The sequence below is a fragment of the Arvicanthis niloticus genome, chromosome 2, assembly GCF_011762505.2.
Source record: "Arvicanthis niloticus isolate mArvNil1 chromosome 2, mArvNil1.pat.X, whole genome shotgun sequence".
Taxonomy (NCBI): Eukaryota; Metazoa; Chordata; class Mammalia; order Rodentia; family Muridae; genus Arvicanthis; species Arvicanthis niloticus.
Genome location: NC_047659.1, coordinates 98459096 through 98482161, shown reverse-complemented (window position 1 = coordinate 98482161; position 23066 = coordinate 98459096). Strand labels below are relative to the sequence as shown.

Below are 23066 nucleotides of genomic sequence, written 5' to 3'. Positions count from 1 at the left end.
CATCTCCATGGCCTCTCTCTCCTGTTGACTTCCTCTTCTGACTCCTCCCCTAAGCCTTTTTCTCCACCTCCCCTTCTACTGCCCAATCACCGGCTCTAGCTTTTATTTTACAAATTCAATTGGACAGAAGGTTCACAATATTCCCTCCTCCTCCGCAGCCCCTCCCAGGAGTGGAACTACCATCAAAACACAAGGCTGGGGCTATCCACAACACTTCAAAATACATTTTTAGCCCACTACCCTACCTGTTCTTTGTTTCTGATTTTGGATGGCAGAATCATTAGCTCTGATTGTAGTACAGGTTTCTAAGACTCTGTTCATCTTTTTTAAGTCCATTTTTTAAAATTAGTCTTCTGGATCTGCTGAAACAATCCCTTAGGTGACTTAAGGAAAGTGTCTCCCAGAGTCCTGGAGCTTGAGGAGTCAGCTGACCCCATTTCCTGCCAGGCTTCTTTTCCTGACTCACAGACATCTGCTTTTCCTTTTTGGTTTTCTTTGGATCCTATGTAGTATGTAGTCCAGGCTGGCGTCAGATAGTCTATGTAGCTGAAGATGTTCTTGAACTCCTCATCCTCTTGCACCCCCATCAAATGCTGGTATTATAGGCATGCACCATCATCTTGATGACTTATGACTGTCTTCTCAGTGTGTCTTCACACAGACTATTGTTAGTTCATGTGTGAAGTGAGAGAGATGCCTCTCTCATTACTTTATCAGTCCCATTGGACTAGAACCTTATCCTTAGAATCTCACTTAGCCTTAATTACCTCTGGAAAGCCCTGTTTCAAATTCATTTTGCACTAGGAGCTAGGCCTTCAGTACATGTGTTTAAGGAGACAGTTTATTCCTTGTCACGACGCAGCTCCTGCTGCTTCCCACCAAATTCATGTCCATGCATGGTGTGCGTTCACTCTGCTCCAGCACCTCCCAAAGTCTGACGTTCCAGCTCCATTGAACCTGTGAGACTGAGTAAGTTATATACTTCTAAAATACTATGGCAGGACAGACATTTCTGCACCAAAGGATAGAGATGCCAGTGAAGGAATGGGCAATGGGTGCCAAGCAAGTTCAAAACTTAGAGAATTCCACTAGATTGTAAAGCATAAGAATAGTCCCTTTTCATTTGATTCATAGCCTATGGATCTGTTGGTGAGGCGACCCTTTCTCTATGGCTCTTCCAGATCACTCCATCCCCAGTCTTGGCTGTCAGGTTTAAGTTTAAGGCCATCTTGCCTGTTGAAACCAAGCTAAATAACTTGAATTTGCTTATGAGCTGTGCCCATCATTGTATTAGCCCATGAGCTATGCCCATCATTGTATTAACCCATGAGCTATGCCCATCATTGTATTAATCCATGAGTTGTACCCATCACTGTATTAGCCCATGAGCTACGCCTATCATCTTATCAAATGGTTGTTCAGACAGCATTAGTATGTTCTTCCTAACAAATGTCCTCAAATTCCCCCATATGAGTAGACTTTCCCCATATCTTTGGATTCTTATTCCTTCTTGATTAACATTCCGGTACGTTAGTCCATCTCTCCCATCTCCCATCTTCACTAAAAGCAATGAGACTCCACCTGTCACTTTTGGTACTTTATCTAGAGATTGCTACTAACTACCAGTTTCATCACTCATCAGAAAGTTCAACACTATAAAAAGGCCATCTCCAGCTCCAAGAGCATGTTCCTCATTGCCGTCTGAGTCCTCACCAGAATAGCCTTTACATTCTGTACGACCGCAGAGCTCTTCTGGCCTTTACCCACTATCCAATTGCAAAGGTGCTTTGACACATTTAATGTTTGCTGTACCAGCATCCCACTTTTTGGCACCAGGATCTTAGTTGGCTCAGGATGCCATAACAAAATACCATGGGTTAGGTGGTTCAAACAAAAGAAATGTACTTCTCACAGTTCTGGAGGATAAAAGTCCAAAATCAAGGGTTCAGTTCCTGATGAGAGTGTTCCTTCGTTTGAAGATGGTCTTCATTGCCTTACCCTGTACATAGGGAGGCTCTGGGAGCTCTCCTTTGCTTTCATGAGCCAGCAGTCCTGTTGGATTAAGACCTCACTCCTATGACCTTTAGCAAATCCATTCCTTCACTGGCATTAGAGCCTACTTCCTTGAGACTCTAGTATTCAATGAAGACCAGTGGAGACATCCCACCTCACTGACAGAGCATGGGTGGAACTGGATCCTCTGACCTTCTGTTGGAGGACAGCTCTTGTTGGACTGACTGGACCACAGCTTGGAAGTCACTCTAAAAAACCTGTGAGAGAAAGGAAGCATGCGAAGGAGGGAGGGGGAGGGAGGGAAGGAGAGGAGGGACAGAGAGAGACAGGGAGGGAGGGAAGGAGAGGGAGAGAGACGGAGGGAAGGAGGGAGGGAGAGAGGGAGGGAGGAGGGTTGATCCTATAAGTTCTGTCCCTCTAGAGGACCCTGACTAATGCAAGGGTAGAGTTTCCACATAATGAGTTGAGGGTGGGTGGGGAGGAACAGATGGATACAATTCAATCCCTTGTCATTTTATCTGTTGGTAATATTGGGTATTTTCTTTTGTTCAGTCTTCAAGTTTGTAGCCAGTTTTTTCCTCTTTCCTTTGAACTTATTTCAGTTACTGTATTTTTCTGCTCCATTTTTCTTGAAGTGTGTGTGTGTGTGTGTGTGTCCATCCTAATATCCTAATATCTTGGCAGACAATTATAAAGCCTGTGCCTCTTTTGGCACCATGGTAGGGGACTTCAATACCACTAGGAGGGGTAGGATTTGTAGCTCTCCATTCATGCTGCCCCAGCTAGGAAATCCATGAATGTCATGACTACCAGTATTAGGGTAGGATGAGACCTCATTACTATGGGGCAAATTCTGACTCTAAGCCCCACTGATGCCAGTGAGACTAGGAAGGGATATCTTGTATCTGGGTAGATTTGGAAGCCTCATCCCTTCATGTATCCTCCATCAGCATTGGTGAGGAGAGGCTGGGATAGGATTTCAAAACCTGGCCCTTTGAACTCTGGCACCACCACAGCGGAGGGTGGATGGCCCATGCTGGTAGGAAAAGGACTGCATGTTCTCTTGTGCTAAAACTGGGCAATATTGTCTAAAAGTTTTCTGTCCTGCTGGTCTGCCCCCTTCCTGACATTTTTTTTTTTTTTTTTGAAAGAACAAGTAGATTTTTCTTGGGCCGTTAAAAATCTACCTGCTTCTTTCTCTCCTCTTCGTCTCTCCCACAACTCTGAAGTTTTGGGTTGTCACCTTCTCCAAAACACAGTTTGTGATATAAGGCAAAAGAAGTGCCAAGAAGCCCTGCTGTGGGGTCCCTCAGGTTTCTAGGTCCTTGTCCATTTCATCTCTCTCCACCTGTTAGAACCTTCTGGTATTCTCTTACCAAGCTTTCCATCTGTGCTTGAACTGTTAGGGAAACAGCTACTCCATCTTTCCCTTGCCATTCTCGCATTGGGCACTGACACCCACGTGGAGTTCCGTGGAGCACAGCCTGCAGGTCTGTGGCATACAGATGTTAGTACAGAATAGCCAGCTAGAACTGGAATGGTCACTGGTTCTGCAGATAGGCTCCTGTGGGAACTATGCATTCCTTTCTCTAGCTTTGGGGGGGGGACTATACTTTTTCAATTGAAATAGCATCATTTAATTTGTGCATTGCAAACTTGAGAAGGAAAGATAGCTACAACCGTGAATATAAACTGTAGCGTTAATATTTTTATCTCTGTCTTTACTCCAAGAATGTGTAAGAGCCATTGGCAAGTTGAATTTACATTTGTCACCTGGATTTATTTTTTCCAATTATGTTTTACTTATATATGGCTATCAGTTCATTTGATATATGGGTATTTTCTTTTGTGATATTATAGAAAACCAACAAAATTAAGATGATAATTGATATCTGAGACAAGTCACTTCATGTTTGAAATGTTTCTTTATATATGTATTTTGAAAATGCCATACCTATTTGAAAGTGGCTAGAACTAGGTAGACAGTGGATGCATAAGTGATTTGTAAACTATCAAGTGTTAGGTATAGTCCATCCTGTATTCTTTGTGATGCTGTAACTTAATAAAAATGACTGAATATAATAGAGTTTTTGTTTCTTCTTTTACAACTAAGTTTTCTTAAGCAGTAGTAAATACATATGTGTCTTTGTAGTAAGCATAGTTTTCATTTTTAATTTATGTGATTATATGTGTTTGTGTGAGGGTATGCACACACGTCCGTGGGTGCTCACAGAGGTTGGGTCTCCTAGAGCTGGAGTTACAGGCCACTGTGAATTATATACGTAGGTGCCAGGAGTTGAACACGGGTCCTCTGCAAGAGCAGAGCACATTCTCAGCTGTCAAACCATCTCTGCAGCCCTAAGCTGATCGTTACCAATGTGACAAACTGTATTGATTTTTTTTAATGTTAAAGAATCCAGGCATTCCTGAGATTTACCCAATGTCATGATTTCCCCATCTCTGGAAGGGTTAGTATTCTTAGTGTCTGTATTTCCTGCTAAATCGGGATTGGTGTGTTTGTAGACTTGTCAATTAGCTTTAGGGACTAGTTATATTTCTGTTGCTTAAATTTTTAAAAGTTTTTCTTAAACTTTTTCTGTTGTCATTGAGTTCATTTTCTTTTCCTTTTAGTCTCTGTTTGGCTCGCAATGGTGTCCTTTTTGAGATTGCTTCTTTCTAGCCTTCCCTGCATGTATGTCTGTGCACATTTGTACAGTACCCATGTAGGCCAGAAGAGGGTGCCAGAACCTGTGGGACCTTAGTCACAGGCAAACATTAGCTGCTGCAGTCATTAGCTGCTATGTGGGTGCTGAGAATCACACCCTGGTCCTCTAGAGGGATAGCCAGTGCTCTTAATTGTTGAGCCATCTCCCCCACCCTGCATTTACATTTTAAATGTTTTAAATTAAAGTCTAATTACATCACTCTCCCCTCTTCCCTTCCCTCCCTCCAACTCGTCCCATGTCCTTTCCCTCCACCTCCTTTCATGTACCCCTTCTTTCTCTCAAGGGGGCTAGAGAGATGGCCATGGTTAAAAGAACATGCTGCCTTTACAAGGGACACAAGTTTTATACCCAGCAGCCATGTGGGTGGTTCACAACCACATGTAACTCCAGATCCTAGGAATGTGATGCCTTCTTCTGGCCTCTGCACTGAACTCATTCACAAAACCATACTCAGCTATACAGATACACATACTCAAAAACAAAAACTTTTAAAAAATAGATACCTGAAATGTTGTCAGGAACTGATAGGCATAGAGCCTAAGGCCTCCCAAAGGTCAGTATGCACTCTGCGGTAGAGCTACGTCCACAGTGCCTCTGAGTGTTCCGCCTGTTTTAAAAATTCCATTTGTATTCATCGTTGGAAGCCTAGTAGACATTCTTGAAACATTGTTCTCAGATACAGCTGTATTTATCCATCAGAGTGTGTTCCATGATGTCCCAGTGGAGCATGAAACCTCATATAGTTCTGTATTGTATGTAATTTATTCTCAGCCTCTCTGGTATATGTGAATCATTGGGCTTGTGCTCCTGGGCTGTTATTGGTAGAAGCAGGGGTTCCCTAAATGCAAGCACTGTGATGCTCTGGCAGTCGGTCATAGTAACTGTGATGGCTAAGTGACTGAGAAGAAGTAGTGTATATATTGGACCAAGAGATGATTCATGTCCTCCCTGGAAAAGATGGAGCAGAGGTTATGACAGTTCATCATGCCACTCAGATCAGTGAACAACTGGAAATACATAAATTGGTTATTTCTGGCACTTTTTATTTAATATTTTCAGATGGTACTTGCAATTTCAGAAAGTGAGACCACAGAAGACCCACTATGTCTGTATTGTTATATTATCTCGCATCATGCAATTACAAAACAACAACAACAAAAACAAAAACCATAGAGGGCCAGTGAAATAGCTTAATGGATAAAGGAATCTACCACCAAGTCGAATAACACAAATTCAATCCCACATTGACTTGTGGGTGTGTGCCCAAGAGAAGTGAAAACACATTCACAAAAGATTTCTGTGTGTTACTAGCTCACCGTTACAGCAGCCCAACCTGGAAACGACCCAAATGTTCATCATCAGTATAATAGAAAACAAATTACAGCATGTTCACGCAATGGTCCATTAGTCAGCGATAAAAGATTGGTCTGTTGATAGACAATGAATTTCACAAACACCCTGCCCAGTGGAAGGAACCAGAACCTGCAGCATATTGCTACAGGACTTTCAGGGAACCCTTCAAAGGAGACCAAAGTGGTGGATAATAACAGAAAGTGGAAAGGTCCTGCTTGTTAGGGAAGGACTATCTGGGACAAGCACAGCGAGGTGTTTCAAAGACAGATTAAGAAGCCGAGGGTATGGTGGTGTGTGCCTGTTACCTTCACACTCAGGATGCAGAAGTAGGATTACAAGTTTGAGGCAAGCCTGTGCTAAAATGGGGCTGTTTCAAAACAAGGATCTGGAAATAACAGTAGCCTAGTAAAGGCCCAAGATTGGCTTAATTTGGGGTAACTGGGGCCGCCTGCACACTAATTGGCTCCTAGGATGCTCCCCGCTTTTGTTTTCTGGCTTAGGATTCCTATGCCTAAGGATTTCTGTGTAGTTCTCATGCCTGTCACCAGGTGGCAGTGTCGACCAGTCTGTCAGACTCTTGAGGCCGCTCCATGGAGATCCTTGCCTCTGCAGCTCGGCAGCTCTACCATCGGTCACTCTTCCACCAGTCTCAGCGGGAAATGATTTATCTGTTCGTCCAGAACACATCTGTGGCTCTGGTGTACGAACCCTAGGGCCCTGTGGAGAACTGAACAATAGCAGAGGTCACAGACGCTGCAGTGGCATGACCTTCCTGACAGGTGGCACGTGTGCAGCACAGAGCCCTGTGGAAGGCTTTGGAAAATCATGGGGATCCCCTCTGCAGCCAAGTACAGTGGCACAAGTGTAACCTCCAGCTGCTCGGGAAGCAAAGGCAGGATGATCGCAAGGCCAGCCTGCTCTACAGAAGCAGCACAGTGCCAACCTGGACAATATAGTGAGCCTCTGACTCATTAAAAAAAAATGCTAGAAATGGTCTAGCCGTGAATCTCAATGTTGGAGTACTTGCATAGAGTAGCCATGTGTTCAAGTCGGACTCCAAAGCGGTGACGGTGACGGCCACCCACATTAGACTGGCCCACCAGCCTTCCATTGTGAAGAGGGGACAAGCTCATGAAGTCCTAGACCTCCCAGAGGAACTGCAAGTACTTAATGGTTGCTAGGAGATGGGAAGGCATATCTTTATGGTATAGTTGCTGATAAGGTTGCCCTTCCTCAAGTAAATGCCCCCCATTATCCATCCATGGATGCAACACTAATCAAGTGCAGTGGGGCTCACTCAGGGACAGTGGAGCAAGAAGGGGTGCTTTTGGGGAGAAAGGAGAAAGGTTAGGGGGAGGGAGGGGGAGAGAGGGAGAAATATGATCAAAGTACAGTGTATGTGTGTGAGAGAGAGACAGAGAGAGAGGGGGGAAGGGAGTGGAGGGAGAGGGAGAGGGAGGAGAGTGAGCAGAAGAGGGAGACAGGGAGAGGGATAAGTAGAGGGAGAGGGAGAGGGATAAGGAGAGGGATAAGGGAGAGGGAGAGGGAGAGGGAGAGGGAGAGGGAGAGGGAGAGGGAGAGGGAGAGGGAGAGGGAGAGGGAGAGGGAGAGGGAGAGGGAGAGGGAGAGGGAGAGGGAGAGGGAGAGGGAGAGGGAGAGGGAGAGATTAGTTATGACAGTCAGTTGTGGTGGTTCATATCAGTAGGACATCCTGAAGAGGTGGAGGCAGGAGGATCACAAGTGTGAGGCCAACATGTGATAGAACAGTAGAACTGGTGAGCTGGCTAAGCAGGTGAAGGCACTTGCCTCCAAGTCTAACCATGTGAATTCCATCCCGAGAACCCACGTAGTAGAAGGAGAAAATCAACTCCTGTTATGTCTTCTTTACTTGCATGTGTACAACGTGGCATGCCCCCACCAAATATATAAACAATACATTAATTTTTAAAAGAACTTGTGAAGGGGTAAATAAATGTAAAACAAAGCTGTCTGTCTCCCTGCTCAAAGGCACATGTCCGTAGTTCCCCTCCTAGCTGCACTCAAGAGCTCTGGTCTCCGTAAGCAATTGCTGGCCTTTGTGAGCACATGCAGTGTCCCCTGAATGCACCTGATAGCTTTAAGGTGACATCTCAGTTTTGAGGACAAGAAACAGGTAGCTAGGGGCTCTCTGTGTCCAGTGCTGGCGGCAGGACAGCTTGGTCATGACTGACAGGGGTACAGCCAGGACAGGAAGATCTGAGGTGCTCCTGGCTTAGCGGCTGGAAAAATAAATGATACATAATTGCCAGTGTTCTGTGGTCCATTCCTAAAAAAAAACGCTTGAAAAGTTCCCAGGTCCACAGTCCTCTGTCTTAGTGCTCCCCAGGCCAGCCAGAGCAACACAAGACCCTTTCAGACTCATCAACATGACAGCTGAAACATGAGCTGAAGAAGGACGCCAATAGACAGGCCACAGTGGCTGAGGGAAAGACCAAGAGTGACAGGCAACTAAGGAACGCTGAAAGTGGGAGAAATAGGAAGAGCACACTGATTGGTTATCCAGTACCAAATGGTCAGCCCTGAAAACATGCATATAAGTAACATTATACAGACTGAGCAGGTTATATTTAGGAACATATGTGTACATACATATGTGCATGCAGTAACACTTAATGAAAAAGAGAGGCCATGAATTTGAAAGATGGCGAGGAGGTTTTAGAAGGAAGAAAGGGAAGAGAGAGATGATGTTATTATATTATAATCTCGAAATGAAAAAAGTCAAACAAACCCTAAAAACAGAACACGACTCTCCCGCGTGCAGTCTTAGCCCAGCTTTGCATCCTGACACTGTGAACAGCTCCTGGCTGGGCTGCTCATCGTTTGCATTTAAGGGATTGGAGCTGCAGAAGCTTCCCCCTGTTCTCCTGTGCTTTCAGCCTGGGGTGGCTGCATCATGTTAGAGGAAGGTGTGTGCTTGGAATGGCCTGCTGATTCTTGGCAAAATGAACCTGGAGTTATTTTTAGTTCTCTAATCCTTGCTTGCCTTATTATGTGGGAAGTCTTGTTCCTTGACAGACAAATTGTCTTTAAAAGACAACTTTTTCCAAAGGGTGACTCCAGCCATACACTTGGTTTTGCCCCCACCACCCCCACGCCACTTTGTCCAGGAATTCTTAAAAGGACTCCAAACTATAGCTCTTTGGTTTAGCTTTGTAAACATACACACATGCACACACACACACACACACACACACACATATCCTCTTTCACATATACACACATGCACATATACACATATACTCTTTCACACACACATATTCTCTCTAACAAACACATATACACACTCACATATACATGCACACATTAGCTCTCTCACACACACTCATACACATACTCTCTTACACATATACTCTCTTACACACAAATATATACACACGTTCTCTCATACACACACACATACATACTCTCTCTCTCTCTCTCTCTCTCTCTCTCTCTCTCTCTCTCTCTCTCTCTCACACACACACACACACACACCTGTTCTGGTTTCTCCCTCCATGCACAGCAGGCTGTTCCTAGCGGACACCCACCAGCTGCTGTTTCGTGTCCCTACAGCTGTCTTCCTGAGCCTGGCAGGACCAGTAGCCAGCCCTTCACCAGCAGTTTCCTGCAGTATCAGGTCTGCAAATCTGTTTCCATAGATACACCTAGGGGACTGGAGTTTGGGAAGAGGATCCAACCTAGAGTGGAAAGATGGCCCCACTTTATCCCCTGCTTGTCAGAGAGGAAGAAGGAGTTCTTGGGATCTTGGGAGGGACTCTAGGAAAGAGCTTGAGGAAGTCCCTCTCGGGACCTCACATGAGACAGTTGGCAGGAGCTCCTTTTGACTTTGTATGAAGCAGAGCCTGAGATACAGTGTCTGACAATGTACTCTTACAGTTTGGATCTTGAATACCCACCAAAGGCCCATGAGTTTAAGGCTTGATCCCCAGCCCACAGTGCTGTTAGCTGTGGAGCCTTCCAGATGAAGCCTGGGGGAAGGAAGTGAAACCATTAGGGTCATGTGCTCAAAGGGAATTTTGTGGTTCTGGGCCCCTCTTTACTCTTCCTCTGCTTCATGGCTACCAAGAGGTGAGCAGCTTCCTCTATCTTTCACTTCTGTAATGATGTGTACTATCTCACCACAGGCTAAAAAGCAATGTGGCCAAGGGGCTGCAGACGGAAGCCTTCAAAACTGTGAGCCAAGGCATCCCTTTTATCTTTGTAAGTTGGTTTATCTCTGCTACAGGAACAAAGCTAAACTGAACGTTGCACAAACCCTCCTGCCCAGCCTGCTCTGATTGCTTCCAAAGACTAACTTACTGCTCAGAGACACACCCTCTCCAGTGGTGGAGCCACTTTGTTTTACATTTATTTACCTCTTCACAAGTTCTTTTTAAAATTTATTGTATTGCTTATATATTTGGTGGGGCATGCTATGTTGCACACATGCAAGTAAAGAAAACTTAACAGGAGTTGGTTTTCTCCACGCGTGTGTGTAGGGGAGACTATAATGGGTGGTGAGTGTGACAAATAAAACATATAATGTGTGAAAATTATCACAGTGAAACCCATTTAATTCATAGTTAATATATGCTAATAAAAACATTTTTAGAATAATTATTTTAAAGAGAAAGAAACACCTTCAAGTAGAACCGTGAACTGGAATACAGTTACATCATGAGAAAGAAGGGGCACCCAAGCAAATAGGTGTTCCAGCCCCTGGGGCCCCAGTCCAGATGGTACAATCAGAGGCTTAGTTGATAGAAAACTATGGGAGGGCATTCAGGTCAGGGGACAGCATGCACTTGCAGAGGGGAAGAGGCTTGAAAGACTGGGGTAGTACTGGGAACAGGACAGCCTCAGTGTAGCTGCTACTGGTAGTAGACTGGGAGGTTTGCCAGCCTGTGAAGAAACCTAGAATGACTTCCACCAAGTTTCCAGGAGTCTGGGGAATGCTTCAAGAACTACTTAACTCCAGGCCTTACTCAGCCCGATCTGTTTCTCTTGGGTCAGGGTTAGTGGCTGACGCTGGCAGATGGGAGGGAGGCACAGGTTTCTCCCCTGCTGTCCCAGCTCTGGAATTAGATTAACAGAGACAAGTTAATAGTTATTAACAGAGACAAGTTAATAGTAATAAGGCATGCAAATATAAGTTGTTTCATGACACCAGAGCCTTTAAAAGGAAATGAAGAACCAACACCATTGGTGTGTGGGACTCAGCAGTACTTACTGCGCCTGCAGAGGACCTGGGTTCAGTTCCCAGAACCTGTATGGTGGTAGCAAAGAGAGGGGCCTCAAAATTGCCTGTAACTCCAGTTCCAGTGGATCTGACGCCCCCTTGTGGCTTCTGAAGGCTCCTGCATGTATGTGGTGCACACTCAAACATTTTTTCTTTTTCTCTTTGTTTTCCTTTCTCTTCTCTTCTCTTCTCTTCTCTTCTCTTCTCTTCTCTTCTCTTCTCTTCTCTTCTCTTCTCTTCTCTTCTCTTCTCTTCTCTTCTCTTCTTTTCTTTTTGGCTTTTCAGGATAGGGTTTCTCTGTGTAGCCCTTGCTGTCCTGGAACTATCTCTGTAAACTAGGCTGGCCTTGAACTCATGGAGATTCTCTTGCCTCTGCCTCCCAAGCGCTGGCATTAAAGGGTATGTACTACCACCACCCAGCCATAAATATTTTTAAAAGGATATGTTTTGTATGATACAGAATTGAACAAAGTGATGCAGTTGTGGAGAAGAGACTAAGTTAGTGGGGCTTGGTGGGGGGGACTGTGGTTAAAGGAGAATGAGCAGAATTCAACAAAGTCATCTGTAGAGAATTCTCTTGGCCATGACTCCTCCTTTAAGTATGTTTCTTTCTTCCAGTTATGAATAAACTACCTTCCTTTCAGGGGTTTTAATCTGCCATCTTGAGGAATAGAGAGGTAAGTGTGCCTTACATGTATCTGCTGTTCTTTAAACTGTCCTTGAGAGGATCGCCCCACCCCACCCCTCCCCCATCAAAGCATCATGCTGTGTGGGTGGCTCTCCCACCCTTCCCAGGGACTAAGGGTGTTTGGTGTACATGGGTAATTCTGCTGAGACCTGGGGATCCAGTTGACAGAGACATTGCTAGTCTATAATAACATGCAGGTTTAGGGGACAGTACGGGGAGCTGTGGCCCCTTATTGTTGTCTGGTGTGTTGTCCAAAACCACATTGCTGAAAGGTTGGTTTCTAGTGTGATCAGGTTAAGAGGTATTGAGATTTTTCAAGGGGTGGAGCTCAGTGGGAGGTTATTACCAGCTGATCCCCACTGGGGTTCCCTACCTCATCCACCATGTGATCACGATTGCAAGCATCTTTCCCGGGACTCTGTCCGCCGTGATGTGCTCGGCCGAAGTGTCCTCGCCAGAGCCGGTGATGTGCTAGTTAGATTGTTAGCCTCCAAAACTGTGACCTAAACGACTCTTGTTAAGAACTCAGCTTCAGATATTTCATTACAGTGACAGAATAAGGACTTCACTCTTGCTTTGCTATGCTTCAGGCAGAGAGTGTGTTCTTCATTCCCATCAAAAGACTGCTCTTCAGTGCCAGTCCCACAGTCTCAACCCAGCTGCAAGAGAAGCTGTAACTGCTTACCTTCCCAGCACATGGGAAAGGAAAACAAAATGGAGCTTGGGGCTTGACTACAGTGGTCACCAGATGTTTGGAAGATAACTATTTTTATTATTATTTATTTTTAAAGTTTTTGTTATTGTTTTTAATCGTGTGTGTGTGTGTGTGTGTGTGTGTGTGTGTGTGTGATATGTGTGAATGTGACTATGCATGTGGCTCAAAGGACGACTTTTGGGAGATAGTTCTCTCCTTCCATCCTGCTGAGGCAGAGTTCCACTTACCTCTGCTAGGTTGCTTCCTCCATGCTGGGGACTCATATCCATCTCCAATCTCCATAGGAGTGCTGGGATTACAGATGTGTGTCACCACATCTGGATTTATACATACGCCCCACATTTCTAATTCAGGTTGCCCAGGCTCATGTGAGCCACCTTCTCAGCTCAGACCTTTAAAAGAAATTAATTAACAAATTATTCTTTATATGGTGTTGGACATAGAACCAAGGTCTTCTGTGTGTTTTTTAAGTACTCTAACTAGTGGATCTCTTGTTGGTTTTTTGAGACAATATCTTAGTTAAGATTACTGTTGTTATGATGAAGCACCATCACCAAAAAGCAACTTGGAAAGGGTTTGTCTGGCTTACCTATCCAGAGTCACAGTCCACAGAGGGAAGCCAAGGCAGGAACTCAAGTTAGGCAGGATCTGAAGCAAAGGCCATGGAGGGTGCTTATAGCACCAAGGACCTGGTCAGCCCAGGGAAGCCCCACCCACAATGGACTGGGCCCTCCACATCAATCACTGATTAAGAACAAGCTCCACAGACTAGCCTCCAGCCCAGTCTCGTGGAGCATTTTGTCAGTTGAGTTGTGTCAAGTTGTCATAAAACTAACCAGCACTGACAGGTAGCTCAGGATGAACTCGATCCTCCTGCATCAGCCTCCCTTGGTGCTGGGATCACAGATCTGGACGACTGTGCCTGGGGCAGAACTTTAATGTGAGGACGTGGCAGCCCTGAAGTTTTTTAAGTAGGACATGTTGTCACCACATGGCGGCAGACTGTTTTTCATAATGACGTAGACAGTGCCTGAGCACTTGAACCCCAGAACAGGCAGCTGATTGGCCTGGAACCACTGGACAGCACAGAGCCTGGAGATGCGCCATAATGTAGCAGGCGCTGCTGAGCCTTGAGAATTTCCTTTGCTAGAAAGAGTCCTAAAGGGAACTCAAGACCCCTGTGAACAGGGTACCCCAGGGAGTCTGACACCCACCCTTCCACAAAGAATCGTATTAGAGACTGACTTAGTTGAACCTGAATCCTTGCGCCAACTCTGGAAGCTCAAGAATTCTGCCTCCAGAATTTCTGTCCAGATCCTGCTCCCCTGGCTTCCCAGCAGGCCCTGGGACCAAGGCCTTCTCCTTGCTGCTTGGGCTCTGCATTGCCCATTGCTGCTTAGCCTCTCCAGGCTGCTTGCTACCTGCTGAGGCTTGCCTGTGCTGGGGCTCTGGTATCTGTACTCACCTGCTTATCTAGTTCCTGCTGTGCCAGGCAGCTGCCACCTCATTTTGCCAAATTTCTGTGCACACATGCACTGGCTATCCCATCACCTCACACTGATTTGGAAGTGATTTGTGTGTCTGGCCACTGTATCCCAAGCCCACTCCCCGGCTGAGCTCAGCTCATAGCTAGATTTTTTTTCCGGGCTCTGTCTGCTGAGACCCCAATATCAAGGGTCCCACCTTCATTTGGGCACAAACCTTCCTCATCAAAGTGCATTCCTGGACATCCAGATGCCATCTATTCTGCCAGTTGGCCGCCATGCTCCCCCTCTGTGCACTGCCCAGGTGGCATTTGCCCCAAAGACTTGACCTTGAAGCCAGTCTCTTAATTTCCTGTCCTGTGCCGGTGGGGCCAGGAGGACCTGGTTGTGAGAGCAAAGACCCTGTCCCTGTTTCCCTCAGCTCTGCCTCGTCTGGGAGGACCATGCTTCCTCATCCTCCCTAAACACAGGCAACCGGCTTTTTTTTCTCAGTCTGTGGAATTAGCAGTAGATCTGTAAAGCCAGAGGCCAAACTCCAGAGCAAGGTCAGACTTCAGTTTTGCTCTTGGGAAGTTGAGGGTCTTGTGGTTAACAGGGCAAAGTTTTGCGGTGAATAAGCCTGCCATAAGCGGCCAAGGCCAGCTTGGCCACAGAGTGGTTTTGAGTGCACCACACCCAGCTCCTACAGTAACAAGCAAAGGACCAGGCATGTCGAGGTGTTGACTCTATCCCAAAACAAAACTCCCTTGTGTTTACACCAGTTTGGGCTTTCACTACCAGGATGTAAGACAGAAGGAAGACTTAGCACACAGCTACTGTTTGTCTGCCTTCCCTTCAGAGTCCAGGCATTAAAACCTAGTGGCTGATGGGACAGTATTAAGAGATGGGGCTCCAGGCTCAGTCGGTAGTGTTTACCCAGCGTCTGAGAAGCACTAAGCTTGATCCTTAGCACATCAAAACTGGACAAGGTGGCACATGCCTAGAATCCCAGTGCTCAAGGGTGGAGGCAGGAGCTGCAGAAATCCAGTGTCATCCTCTGCTACAGAGTAAGTTGGAAGTCAGCCTGGAATATATGAGATCCTGTTTCAACGGGGGGTGGAGAGAGGGACTAGAGAGGTGGCTTAGCAGTAAAGAGCACTGGCTGCTCTTCCAGAGGACCTGGGTTCAATTCCCAGCAACCACATGACAGCTCACAACTGTCTGTAACTCCTCTTCCAAGAGACTCATGTCATCTTGTAACCTCCACGGGCATCAGGCATGCTTGTGGTACACAGACATACAGGCAGGCAGAAACATCCATACACATGAAATAAAAAAATAAATACCTTAAAAATTAAATTAAAAAAAAAAAAGATGAAGGACCTCGGTCAGAAATGGATGGAGCCCTTCTAATAAGGGTCTTTAGATTAAACATGGTTTAACCAAATAAAAACCATAAGGGTTTTTGAGGGAGCCTGTGCTCAGGGCTTCTCCTGTAGAGAGTCCCACAGAGGTGATGCTCACACGCTGCACAGCACACAGACACTCTGGGAGTGACATATGTTTGAGACACTGGAAATGACACAGATTGGATAGTATCACCAAGCCCCACTCCATGTCGAAAACCCCTCCCGCAGCTGGGTAGAGCTGTTATATACTGCTTCCAGAGCAAGTTTTAACCAAACAGATAAAGGTTTGGGAGCAACTTCTCAGGTCGTTTAGAAAAAGTCCCTTCAATCAGGAGAAAGCTCAGCCCCTCACAGCCTGGAATGTGACAGCAATGGCAGCAGAATGTGCGGCCAGTTTTCTCCACGGAGCAATCTCGAGTTAGACACAGAAGTGTGTTCTTCTCTAGGCTGAGAGGTCCAAGATCAAGACGCCACCATAGAAGGCCAGATAGGAGTGGAAGAAGGTGGTCCCTGGTGCTTTTGTCCCCACCCACAGAGGGCTTCCCTGCAGGTCCACTGCCCCAGCCTCTCTGAAGACAGCAGTGCCCTCCCCCAACCCACGCCCTGCTGGCTTTCTTTCTCTCCTACACCTGTAGGCACTGGGACTGAGACCTGGTGCTCTGATGACTTAGTCTTAAGGTCAAGGCTGCATGCCTGTGGCAGACAGAAGGTCAGGGCAGGAATGAAGTCTCGATGGCCCTTCCACACTGTATACAGAAGCCTCAGAAGGGTAGGAAGTAGGGTTGCCTTGTTCCCTCAGGTAAGGGCTGCTCCTGGGGAAAGGGCCTGTGGTACCCCAGCTCTCAGTCTTCCTGTCCCACCAGAACCCCCCAAACTCTGAATCCTGACCAAGGAGAGTCTCATTTGTGATCCTGACATCTGTAGGTAGTTCTGATGGGCAGCTTGGTGAACACCTCAGCCCTTCCATGGCTGCCAGACCTTCTCTCTGCTCTTGCCCCATCCTTTCTTTCTGGCTGAGCAGTCAGGGATCTGCTCCTTCATGGCCCCACCTCCAAAGGACCTGCCCTTCAACTAAGGATGTGGAGGGCTTTCATGTGGGGAGTAACCCAGGAAAGACAGGTGGGCCTGCAGGAATCAGAGCCTTTGCCACTGTCTGTGGTCTCAACAGTATAGACATTTTTTGCTTTGATTTTTGAAATAGAGTTTTATGTAGCCAAGGCTGGCCTCCAACTCACAATGTAGCTCAGGATGATTTTGAACCTCTGATTTTCCTGCCTCGGTGTTGAGATTACTAGTGGGTACCACCATGCCCAACTGTAACAGCTGGCATTTCTTTCGATGAAGGCATGTAACCCCAAAGCCTCTCCAGATTTTATATCCCTCCCTCCCTAGTGTTTCGGGGCACAGACAGCTGCATAATTCATATACTACATTGTCACTTTCAGGGGAATGTGCCCACACTTTGTTTTCTGAGATGCTTGTGTTTCAGTGAACAGTAATTTGCATCAGATAAGCACATCTGTCCCAGGAAGACCCTCATTTGTATGTGTGTGCATACATGTGCATGCTTCTGGGGTGTCTGCTGCAGTAGATGCTGGGTGTCCCTGTTCTCATTTTCATCGTCTGTTGGCAGGGGTGGGAAATGGGCCTAACACTTTCAAACTCATCTCCGCCTGCAGAGGGCACTAGCTCCATGAGAAGGAAGGGCTTCTGGGAGTCATGCCTGTCCTCACCAGCTGTGACCCAGGCTTGGTGGCTGCCAGGTATGTGAATGGATGTGAGTGCTGGATGAGAAAAGACAGGTGAGGTTAGACCTTTCGACTGCATCCTTCCTGTCCTTGCTCTGACCCTCAGGTAGCCCCTGTCCAAGCATCCTCTCCTGGCTTAGTGCCCTTTGACCCAGCCTGTACCCTGCCACATCTGCTCATGATCATCTGTGGACAGCACTCAAACTGCAGGGCTGAACTGCACCAGAGGGCAGCCCTGGCTCTGTGGCCTGACCAATGACATCTTAGCCTACTAGTATTACAGAGTTGTCTTAGGTGTCTCACCTCATTATTGACTCTGGATTGTGGTCAGCCAATCCATTATAGACTCTGTCTCCACACACAGTAGAATCTAGAATCTAGGAATCTGTGGTTAGGTCGTTCTATTTCTCAGGCCTCTATGCACTGCTGTGTGTTTGAACCCATCCTTCCAGTTGGTCAGGATTCTTTGAGACTTTTGATATGCCATCCGGGTCTGTCCCAGCCTGGCCCCCTCCCCACCCCCATTTGTGTAATTAGCCTTTTAAAAAATAATTTCTAAGTGTTGAATAGAGACAGGCTCTGAGCAGAGTAGATGGTGGCGCCACCAGGAATTTCCTGAGAGATTTGGGGAATCTCAAGGTTCCTCCACCCCCCACCCCATCCTAGCTGGCTGCTCTCAACATAGTCCCCCTACTCTATCTAGGTAGGTTTGTCTGTAAGATAAGCCCTGTCTGCCAGCCCTCTCTGAAAGAAGAACCTCTGCCCCTACATCCCATGTCTTTCCCAAGCACACCAAGGAAAGAGAGCATAGCCCTTACTAGCTATATCACATCTCCTAGTGTAGTGAATGGTCAGAGAACACTTAGTGTTAACAGTGTTCTGAGAGTGTGAGAGATGTTGCTGACATGATATTGTGTGACAGAACTTTCACTGGGAGACACAACTCATACGTCTACTCATCCCAGATAGAGAATCCACAACAGACCAAGTATGGATGCTACCAAAGTCCGACTTGGTGAACCAATGAGTTTTATTGAGGCTACTTACAGGAATATAGGTCAGGAGTTACTTACAAGGGCAGAAATGACTCAAAGACAGCTGTATCACCCCAGCATGGGTGACAGCTCACAAAGCTGGGAACCTACTGGAGCACACCGCACAGCCTGCAGGCAGCTCAACAAGAAGGAATGTGTTCTTTCCAAGTGACTCAGTTGATCTATACCTCTTCTAGGCTGCTTAGCTGTTTCTGTTTCTTCCGGGCAGCTGGTTTGGTCTAAGTCTGCTTTGCAGCTGGGCTTTTCTAAGAGTCTTCTTTATAGCTCAGATTTACTCATCTGGGAGGGACTTAGTTTTTATTGCTTACTCTGGCAGGGAGAGCCCTAGTGAATCTGTTCAGCTTCAGGGACTTCCTGAAGCTATTTTGAATTATTTACCTTAAGAAGTTTCCCTTCAGGGTGAATGTTTCAATCTTGGAGAAAACTGTTAAACAACAGGTGGGCCAAGACAAACCCTTGCACTGGTAGTGAAGGAAGGCAGTAGATAAAGAAGATGTTGCTACGGTTCCAGTAGGCTTGATTGTTCTCAAGGTTCATATATTGCAAGGTTGGTCCCCAGTGTGGTGATGATGGGTTAACAGAACCCTTAAGAGGAAGAGCCCAGATCAAAGTGACTTAGACATTGAGACCACCGCCCTTCCTTTAGCATCACTGTGACCACTAAACAGAAACAACTTGTTTTAAAGAAGAAAATGGAAATTAAAATTTTTTATATACTGGTTTTTTTTTTTACAAAGAAAACTTACATTATATTAGTTCAGAATTATGCATCAAAGTATATTTATTCAAGTTCTAATTGTACAAACTTATAATAAAAGAAATACAGATTTTATAGATATGTATTCAGAACAGCAATTGTGAAGTATCCAAAATATCAACCCCAGATTTTCTTCTTTAAATATATAAAATTCCCATAGACTTCATAAGAATTCCTTTTCAAGAGCCAAAAATTTCATCTTAAAAGGGGCAGCTAAGCTCTCATCAGACATAATCAAAGATAATATAAGAATACCAAGAAATAGAAAAGTTCTGTACAAGGGAATACAGATAAAACACAGGAAAATCCAATCACACCATGCATGCCTTCTGTTTTTTTAATGCTTTATAAAACTGCTGCTTACATATGAGTGGGAGCACTTGCCTGACTGTGGAAATGTATGTGTTATTATCACCTGACTATGGAAATGTATGTGTTATCTCCCTTCCTCATGGGTGACAAGGTTCCTCCATCAGGAGCTGGGGAGAGAAGTCACCATCATGTTCTGAGGAGGGATTTGAGCTACAGAGAGCGAGACCGCTGCTTCCCCGACAGTAGCTTTTCCTAGTGGTTCATTCATTGTTTCCCCTCACTTCTGAAACTGCTGTGCGATCAAACAACTGCCTGGAAGACGACCAGATGAGAGAGGCAACGAATGCATCTGTTCCATTTATTTGGTCGTTGGACTCTGGAAACCTGATCTATTACCACTGCACCCAGACACCCAAATCCAATGAAACATGGAGTATAACCCCTGGCTGCCCCATTTGTCTTTTCTCTTCTGGTCTAAGCTGCTCTGTAGCTGCAGTGTGTCAACCACTGTCTCTTCCAGCATTTCTGGAAAGAGCTCATTTTAGAGAGCGTGATACCCAGGTGCTCCATGTGCTCGTTTTGAGCCTGAGTACTCTGCCTCCTTCCTGAGCTTTAGATTTACATCTGCCCCATAAAAAGTATCTTCCAATTGCATGTCAGAGGCTGTGGCTGCCGTTACCCTCTTGGTCAACTCTTCATCTAAAGGACATGTGTCTTCCCTCTTCATTGCTATCTGGGATTCATCTTTAGATTCAGCCCGGTACATACCGACAGCAACTGATCCAAGATATTTCCCCCCAGAGTTTACCACCAGGGCCATGTGACTTAGATGACTTTTCCCTCAGCAGGAGGGCCGGGTTACAAGGTCTTGGCTCACAGTATCCTCTGGAAATGTGTCTCTGCTGAAGACATAAAACCAACCCAAATGTGAATCCCAAAACTTGTGAGAAAGCCATCTCTGTGGGTTAAATGGTCATCACAAAGCATCGCAGCTCTAGGGAGACGCCATGATGTTGCAAACCTTGTATGGGGTTATCTAATGACGGCTCCTTCAGCTCCTTCAGAGGGTTTCAGCTCATCATAGCAGGCCAGCCCCACTTGCAGTGGGTGAAGGCTGTTCACAGCACGCTGGACCAGGAAGCAGAAAACAAGCTAGGAACCAGGAACCTGCATTCCACCAACTAGGCCCTAACCATGTGAGAACCATGTGTTTAAAGCATGAGCCATGGTTACATTTTAGATTCGAGCCATAGCTTTTTTGGATGGGATTAAGGCTGATCTCGTGGCATTAGATCTGTCAAGAGTAGGTTCTTGTACAAGAATGTCTAGTCTCTCTCGAGTCCCTCATTTTCTGTCTCTCCATGTGCTCTCTTACACATGAGCTTCCATCATTGAGGTGCTACCTGTTAAGAAGCGCTCAGTGGAGCCAAGCAGATGCTAGCACCAGGCTCTTAGACTTCCAGAACTGTAAGAGGAGAAGCCTCTTTTCTTTACAAGTTATTGGGCTTCAGGTAATTTGTAATGGTATGCCCAGATGAACTAGGATTATGTTAGAATGGACCTAGTGGCTCATCTCCAACATGTGTTTGTTATCTCTCTTGGGCTCTCAGAGGAGCTGGGGGGCGGGGGAGCTACTGGACAGCATGTGGCCCCTCAACCTCAAGGCTCTATAAAATGAACTTCCATTTCTCTCTTCTTCCACAGAGGCCATGAGAGGAGGAAGACTTGACATTGGTATGCAATGTGACCTAGGCCCTGATACTGAGCCAAACCCTTCCACCACTGAGAAAAAAGAAGCAGCAGAGGAGTCTCTAGGTGACCTGAAGGATGTGTTCCCAAGCAAATAACCCTGGGGAGGTCTGGCTCAGGCCAAAAGGTGCTGTCCTTCCATCTGACACCAGTTTTAGGACATAGTGATCTATTCTAGGGGCTCACTTGGCCATGCAGAGAGTACAGAGCATACCCGGTGAGTTTGTGCTGTAGGCCTGAGGTTTTAGCTGGCCCTGGGCCTCAAGATCAGCTTAGAGGATCTATTTAATATTAGATTGCTGCTTCTAGCTTCTTTGCCATGACTAACCAAAGCTCAGCCATCTCTGCCTGCATGGGCCCTGGCTCCCAGCTCTGGCCACTCTAAGCTGCTATGGCCTCTGCATATTTGACACCTTCCAGCACATGCTCCACAGCTGCATGGAGGTCAAACTTAGTCTGTAGTTATTGTCAGGGACTCTCAAGCACTTCCCTGAGCCCAGAGGCCTTCCTTTACTGCCTGATGATGATATGAACACATCCCCAGGGATAGCTGCTCATCAAAGAGCCTTCTCCTCCCTGCCCCACCTGCTTTCTCACCACCCTTCCTCCCCAGCTCTCCCTTTCATTCAGAACTTTAGTCTGGGGCTTGCTCGTCTGTTTAATTTATATACTTTTTAAAAATTACATTTGTTGATTTTGAATGGATCTTACTGTTGTACCCAGGCTAGTCTCAAACTCCTGGGCTCAGGTCATCCTCCTGTCCCAGAATTCCTAGCAGCTGAGACTACAGAGGTGTGTGCCTATAGCTTTTCTCCCCACCTGCAGACAGAGTCTTACTCTATAGCCCTGGCTGCCCTCAAACGCACCATCCTCATCTCTCTACCCCAGCTTCCCACGTGTTGGAATTGCAGCTGTGTAGACATGCACCGCCACCTAACTTCACTATCTATTCCAGACTCACATTCTGTGCAAAGACAAGACAATCCCTCATTTAAAGACAGTGTGCCACAGGTTTTCAACGCTATGACAATGTGTAAGGGAACCTATACGTCCTGTACTCCATTTTCAGTATTTAGCAAATGCTATGAGTCATTCACCACTTCATTATAAAAGAGGCTCAGCAAGCGAAGGCACTTGCCACCAACCGGATGACTAAGTTTGATTCCTAGGATCCACATGGTAGAGGAAGAGAGCCAACTCCCCAAAGCTGTCTTCTGACCTCCACACATGTTTTCCATGCCCCCATCTCACAAGTAAGTATAATTTTTTAGAATTGGGGAGGTGGATAGAAGGCTCTTCAGTTAATAGCATATTCTGCTTTTGTAATGGATCTGAGTTTAGTTCCAAGCCTCACACCAGGTGGCTCACAATCATCTGTAACCCCAGCTCCAGAGGATATGCTGCCTCTGGTCTCTGTCAGTACCTGTTGTGCCCGTGTGCGTATACCCTCACAGAGACAGACATATCTCATTAAAAATAATAAAAATGAATCTTAGGCAGACATGATGGTATACACCTTAACCTGCACTTGGCATGCAGAGGCAGATAGGTCTTTGTGAGTTTGAGGCCAGCCTGGTCTACATAGAGAGTTTCAGGCTTGCCAGGGCTACATAGTGAGACCCTGTCATAACAACAATAGCAAGTTGTCTTTTAAAATGGACTTTGTACTGGGTGATTTTTCCCAACTCTAGGCCACCTTAAATGTTCAGAACCCCATCCTTTTGCCCTGTGCACTCCAGCCACATATGGCTTGGGTGGAGGAAGTGGTCCTGAGCCAGGCTGATGATCATCTTCCACTAAGATCTGGCTTGGTTGTGGCTT

The 23066-nt window shown here is 46.1% G+C and overlaps 1 protein-coding gene across 2 annotated transcripts in view; it reads left to right on the top strand.

The window, feature by feature from the left end:
• The window catches only part of Prom2 (prominin 2), a 45706-nt gene that overhangs the window by 5687 nt on the left and 16953 nt on the right, over positions 1 to 23066 (top strand). The window contains exon 2 of one of the 2 annotated variants that reach the window (XM_076929707.1): positions 21201 to 21462. The gene's annotated coding sequence lies outside the window, so the exon portion shown is untranslated. Of the gene's footprint in view, positions 1 to 21200; positions 22499 to 23066 lie in introns of both variants that reach the window. The other variant, XM_076929706.1, reaches the window with a different exon arrangement.